Source organism: Paramormyrops kingsleyae, chromosome 1, assembly GCF_048594095.1.
Source record: "Paramormyrops kingsleyae isolate MSU_618 chromosome 1, PKINGS_0.4, whole genome shotgun sequence".
NCBI classification, from domain to species: Eukaryota; Metazoa; Chordata; class Actinopteri; order Osteoglossiformes; family Mormyridae; genus Paramormyrops; species Paramormyrops kingsleyae.
Window position 1 is genome coordinate 67,049,674 of NC_132797.1, and position 6,975 is coordinate 67,056,648.

A 6,975-nucleotide genomic window follows, 5' to 3' on the forward strand; every position below is an offset into this window, starting at 1 on the left:
TTCTAGTGAAACTGCAATATCTCAGTAGACCCCTTTTTAGCCCAAAGTGTCACCTACAAATAGTGAGAAACTTTGACATCATCGCTGCACGACATCACTGGATTCCAGTTGTGGTTTTAACTGCCCTCATTTGGTCAGATTGCATCAACTGTAATAGGAAAACCTTCTTATAGGAAAGAAAAATCATTAGCTCACTTGTCTTTACATTAATAACCCTTTTTAATATCAGAAACCTTTAGGGCGTGACAGGATAACAAGGTGAAATCATCAGCCACCATATCTCATTATATTTCTTGGCAGTAGATTAAAGAGAAATATATTTAGATAGAACAGAGCATTTTGTAAAATGAAATTGAAAGTGTAGAAACAGTAATCTGGCAGGCATCACCATCAATCATGGAAGACTTCACCTTTATTGGTTATAATGGGCTATGGTATTTTGAGCCATTCTCTCTCTCTTTGTCCCATCTTGGACATTATCTCCTCCTGACAGTCACTCTCTGGGGAATTATGTTGTAATGTGACACATAATGCTGTGGGAAAAACGCAGGTATAGAGTGATACAGAGTAAAGCTCCACTTGACTTAGTGTGGTGGTCAACAACTGGTCAATCATGCCGGACAGGTAGATCCCCAATACATTTCCGGTCGATCGCGACACAACTTCCAGTCCAACCACCACCACCCCTCATCGGCAAAATCTACCAAGGGGAGCCCTCCTTCTACTCAGTTGCCAAAATTTTCCAATCAATTAAATGTTAAATGTTAGCTAAAGGATAGAGACCGCAACACTCAATTCCACATGCTGAAGTGTGGCTGCTAGCTCAGATGCTAAATGTTATACGGAAAAGCAGCATAAACGCATCATGCTTCCGAGTCTCTCAAAGAGCTTCCAAACTGGCAAATCACCCAAAGAGAATCGTACATTGGGTGGCGGGCGGACCTGGGGGGTACCTGTCATTTCAATGTTCCTGTTTTATTTTCTTTTTGTGTCCCTGGTCGTATGACCTGCACTCTCTGTAGCTGCACGCATGGTTTTTGAAATGACAAGTAATGAGGTCCCTTCTTCATTGTCACATTTATTGGAGTTTGAAGAAAGGTAAAATATGAATCTGAATCCATAATTAATTGGCCTCATCTGTGCTGCACCGCTGCGTCCTCTGAGATACTTCCTCACACCCCACATCCCCCACATCCCCATTTTTGCACATAATAACAATAATAATAATAAGTTTTATTTATATAGCGCCTTTCTCACACTCAAGGAAGTTTTAAAATGCAAACATTAATTCAATAAAGCAGGGTTATTCAACTCACGGTCCTCGAGGTCCGAGCACTGCTGGTTTTCCAGCCTTCCTTTACCTGTCAGTCAGGTGTGAAGCCTCTGACCAATCAGAAGCAGTAATTATTAAACTAACTACCTGGGAGAACTGAAAACACGGCCTGGATTTGGAATCGAGGTCCAGAGTTGAAGAACCCTGCAATAAAGCATGGTACATACAGCAACAACAGACCAACGAAACAACGAGAATGTTACGCATCCTCCTGAGGTCCTACGTCCTCATATAAGGACATCGTTTTTAGTTTAAAACTATTAATTGTTCAAAAAAATAATGTTTAGTTTTTATGATTATGAGGTCCTACTAATCCCAAATAGCTAACGGAAATAAAACATGCAGACCAAACAAAAGCCCGGGACTCAGGAGTCTATAGCATTCCTGAAATAAATCAGTTTACAAGTGATGCTTGAAAACATTAACAGACTGTACCTTTCGCACATTATTTCTCCAGTAACACCTGAATCAGGGTCACTTTGCGGTTTCGTCAGAACTCTGCAGCAGCAGACATAAGACTGTGTCATATTATATGCGAGCTGGCAGTATGAAATATTAAGATCAGGCAGTGCTTTTAACGGCGCTGATGCCACGTTCTGGAGACCTAAGCTGACAGTGGAATGATGGTCTGGGGCAGAGGCGGTTGGGGAGCCTTGTTTATCCAAGCTTCCATTTTACACAGGATTTGGTCTTTCAGCTTCCTGCCTGATCGACTGCGCGCACGCAGCCAACGAGGGATACAAGAGGCGACCCACTGCAATATTGATTGGCAAGGTTAAATATTTCCTCACCGTCTGCCATAAAAGTGTCATCAAGCTTGCCCTGCTGGCCCAATGATTTGAAACTTTGTTTTCTACGGCCTCCTAAATTTAGCTTTTTTAAATAATTTGTTAGCGGTTTTGCTTTTTTTAAAGGATCTTGAAGCCTGTTTTATAAAACATCATAACCTTGTGCTTCCTGGATATATGTTAATGACATTTATTATACTTCAATGAGTAGAGTATATAAAACATATTGGCATTAAATAACATCATAGTCCAGTTAAGTACAGCTATTATAGCTATGGTTTATAAGCAAAAGACAACCAGGTATGCCTATCAGAATTAAAATCTATCCTTCCATCCAACATCAATCAAGCTCATATGGTGGAAGGCAGTTGGAGCACCCAACACTAAAATCCAGCGTATAAAAATCACTTTTTCTTCAAATTTTCACAGGGAAAACAGGACAACCACAGTGTATTGTCTTCACATTATGTGATATTTAGAAACGGAAAAACGAATTTCAAAGTCTGGAGGAAGCCAGAGGGAGTGACATCATCTATTTGAAGTCTATGCATGTTTCACACTCCCAGACGAACCGTCGTGTTTTCAGGGCCGGACCTCACAGCACGACGGCCGGTCCAGATTTTTCTCCCGTGAGAGTGGTAAAGTGAGTTAGCATTCTGGGCCTTCATTAACAAAATTGGATGGGGGGGGGGGGTGGGGGGAGGGACTGAACAAAGGGAAAGTAATTTTAGGTGAAGTCATTAAAGAGATAAGGGGGAAAAATTATTTAAAGGAATTTGGTAAATCTTTTGTGAATAACAGAGCAATAGCTGGGAAAGTTTTAGCTGCCTGTGATTTCTCTGGGGCTGGCATTCCCAGCATGGAACAAAAACGTGCACTGAGATGAAAAGACCCAGCACAAAATCCTATTGCCCCAGTAGTTTTACAGTATATGTAAGCAGGTATATATCTGCTGTTAGATCTTATAAAATGTCATTTTTGAAGTGAAATGCCATTTTTCCTCCCCAGTTTTGCATTAATTTACTGAATGTAAATTTCACTGAAACTCATTTTTTTGTTTCTATGCTGCAGATATAGATTAGAGCCCATGTTGTCGGTTGGAGTCCCAGATCCTCCTCTGTACTTAGATCAATTATCAGCTGTGGAGCTTTTCACTCCTGGTTTGCATCAGGAGACGTGTCAGTCTGTGGTGCCTCTTCCATGTCGTTGTGGGAGCGTCTTCATCAAAGCACCAGTGTCATAAACTCGTTAACGACCACTCCTGATTAATAGGTGATGGGAAGGCGAGGGCAGGAAATTAGATAAATATATCAGCCCAGGGCAAGACCCAGAAAAGTTGAAATAATCTCGTGACCCCGTGGAGAGCGCCGTTCAAAGAGAGGAGGCCGCATCGTAGCTGACCTGTCCTGTAATTTGCATAAGAAGCTCTGCAAAGTACTTCATTGGGACTCATTAGTTTGTTGTTTGAAATATGACAGAGTATGAGTATGTGACAGCTTAAATAAAAGTGTGTGTCTTAAAAAGTGTTGTTATTTTCTCCAACTAACCAAGGTATTGAATGTGGCACAGTTTTCATGCAGTATTTTTTCTTCATGCTGCCGATTTTCTTGAAACTCCTTCAGGATATCAAATTTATTAAAATGTTAATATTCTTTCTGCACTTCTTTAGTTGTCCGAGAGATCAAGTATATCTAGCTGAGCCATGGCCTGGTTGACACCCAAATTTAAATAGAATATATCAATATTTTTACACTTGGTAACCGTAGAAATTGGGCGCTCTTGGCTATGCGCCGGGAATTATATTCTAGCCCAGCCCCTCCCACCGCCCCGCACTGACCCCGGACTCTGCCGCTTTGATCAGAGTTATCTGCACGAAATTAGTTAAACTGCAAGCTCATCAGCCATCTTTTAAATCCTCCAAACAGTGTAATTATTTCAGAAATGATAACATACAAGCAAAGCCTTTAATCTTTGGTTCTGTTATATATTATTGTTGTTGCCGTTATTATTAATTCTATAAATATAATTGCATTTTTTATTTATATGGTTGCTGACTCACTCCTGCCACAAGCTACTGGTAATAGCCACCTTATATTAATCTGACCTTTACATAACATATTTGTCTCAGGGACCAATTTGCAAGGTAACAAAGGGACTGTTTTGTACAAACTGAGAATCATCAGTTACAGTGGGTCCGCGGTGATCCCAATACCACAAGAAGCACACGGCTTGCCAGAGACAAGTTTGCACTGCTGCCATTAGCGACGCCCAGACCTCATACCTGGCATCTGTGCAAGATGTGATTAAATAAGACTCACTGACTTGGACGGCAATATCGGTTGCCGTGCGAGAAGAAGGATTTTAAGATGGATTTTATGCAGTGAAAATATCTAACAAAACACAGACATTGTTGACCCAATCCCTCACAAAACAACAATTTAGACCATCACTGTTGAGAATCTTCCAGAAACCAAATGTGTACAGAATGAAGATAATGTCTACTCTCTTGTTGATAGATCTAGGTTGGGAATAAACTGGGTGTGTGTGTGTGTGTGTGTGTGTGTGTGTGTGTGTGTGTGTGGAGGGGGGGAGGGTTCATTTGTTAAATATTGATACATAGGAAGGAAATAATGCATTCCTCATCTAGCCAAGTATTGTCGATTTGCATACAGTTTATGAGGATGTAATCAACTGATATTTCAGCACAGAGAAAATCAGGCCAATAGACCATCATTTCACCATTTTTTGTAAAGAAAACAGTATTTTTAATGAATACAGTAACTTGGGTGGGTGGCACGGTGGTGCAGTGTTTAGTGCTGTTGCCTTACACCTCTGGGACCCGGGTTCAAGTCTCCTCCTGGGTTCCATGTGTGCATGTTCTCCCCATGTCATCTTGGGGATTCCTCCAGTTTCCCCCCTCAGTCCAAAAACATGCTGAGGCTAATTGGAGTTATTAAAAATTATCTGTAGGTGTGAATGGTGAGTGTGCCCTGCAATGGGCTGGCCCCCTGTCCTGGGTTGTGCTCATAGGCTCCAGACCCCCCAAGACCCAGAAGGATAAGCAGTTTGGAAAATGTATGTATGGATGGACATTAACTTATGAATGACTAGCATCTTCTTTTAAATCTCGATGTCTCAGACACAATCCTGAGGGCAAATTTCTTCTGAGATTACAATAATTTCTCTTCAGATGAAAAAAAATGCTTCATTATTTAAGAACTGCAATTTAAGACCTGCAAATTATGGAACATGCCAGGCTAAAATGCCAACAGCCCTTTAGTGACTGACAGTGGCTATTGCATAACGGCGAGTGGAGCAAAAGATAAACAGTTTGAAAGAGTTTATTCAATATGATATAAATGATAAGAGACTGAGACACTGAAGGCAGAGACAGTGATGTTTCACTCGTTTCTCCCATAGATTAACTGTATGATTGCAGGTACAGTATGAGATATATAAAATGTCTCAATCCATTGGGTCTCTGTTTTTATTAACACTGAAACTCAATGAGACATCCTACTTGTAGATGGACTGTGACAAATTGCACTCAACAAATTTTAGTGTTTACAGATCACATATATTTATTAAATGTGGCACAATCACAGTGCCAACCAGTACTGTAGTGCTAACAGTACAAATAAATTATTTGTTATTTGTTTATTCGTAATTTGCACGCATTTTTTCCAAAGAGATTTGCTCAGGCTGCACATAGCCGACTGGGAATTTGATACGAGAGAAGAGCTTTTCTTTATGGCGGGAGGGTGTGAACGACCAAAACAAACTGCATGGGTTCAGCTACACGTGCTTGGGAAGCGTGGAAACGGCCCCTAAACACCGGTTAAGTATGGAGCGGGAGCAGCCAGAGCGCCCTTTGTTCTCAACCTAAGGGCCTCAGGCCAGTTTTGCTACCTTAAACAAAAGTCAAGGATGCTGTGCTGAGACCTGCAACGCTGAGAGGGGAAACCATTCCTAAGATTCCTGCCCCCCCCCCATTCACTCCCAACAGATCCACCTACAGCCCAAACATGAGCATAAACCGTAACTGGGTATATCGCAGATGCCGAGAATGAGATGGAAAATGTGAATATCTGGGTTTTTTCCCCCTATATTAGGGCTCCTGGGTAGCAGGGCCACAGGGTTAACATTCTGAATTCTAAGGGTCTGAAACGGCGATTTATCATCCCTCGCCTGGTCTTCAGGGCATGCAAAGAGGAACATTTGAACAGCTTCTTCCTTCTTATCAGCCTTCTACAGCATGCACTGGAATAAATCAGAGTGCTAACTCAAATATCGAAAACAAGGCCCAGGATTATTTATTTAAATGCTGCGATTAGCAAGAGTGAAACAAATCGGTCTAAAGAGGAGACGGGCTGGATGGATGGATGGATGGATGGATGGAACTTTTCGTAAATGAAGTGTCCCAAAATGTTCAATTATTACATCTTGCGGAATTGTACAAATTCTGAAAAAAAGTTGAAAGTTAGTGAAGAAAAGTCTTTCTGAATATCTTTCCATGTATTAATATTAGGGTTATTACAAAATCCTGTGAATATTTTTTAAAGATTCAATATGAAAATGTGCACTGTGTCAAATGTACTTCCAAAATGCTTAGCCGCAAATGTCTGTGCATTTTGCTCACTCCGGACAATGGCTTTACCACAGGAAACGCATAGTTCCATTTAATAGATCACATTAGGCATTAGACAGTCTGTGTTTAACACCCAGCTTGAAGTTTAATTACAATAAAATGACCTCATCTAGACACAAAAATGTAAAAATTCTGTGGACAGAATTTCCCCTCCTCTGCATTTGTCTCCACCAATGTAGCCATTGTGCTCTGTAATGCATTTCACT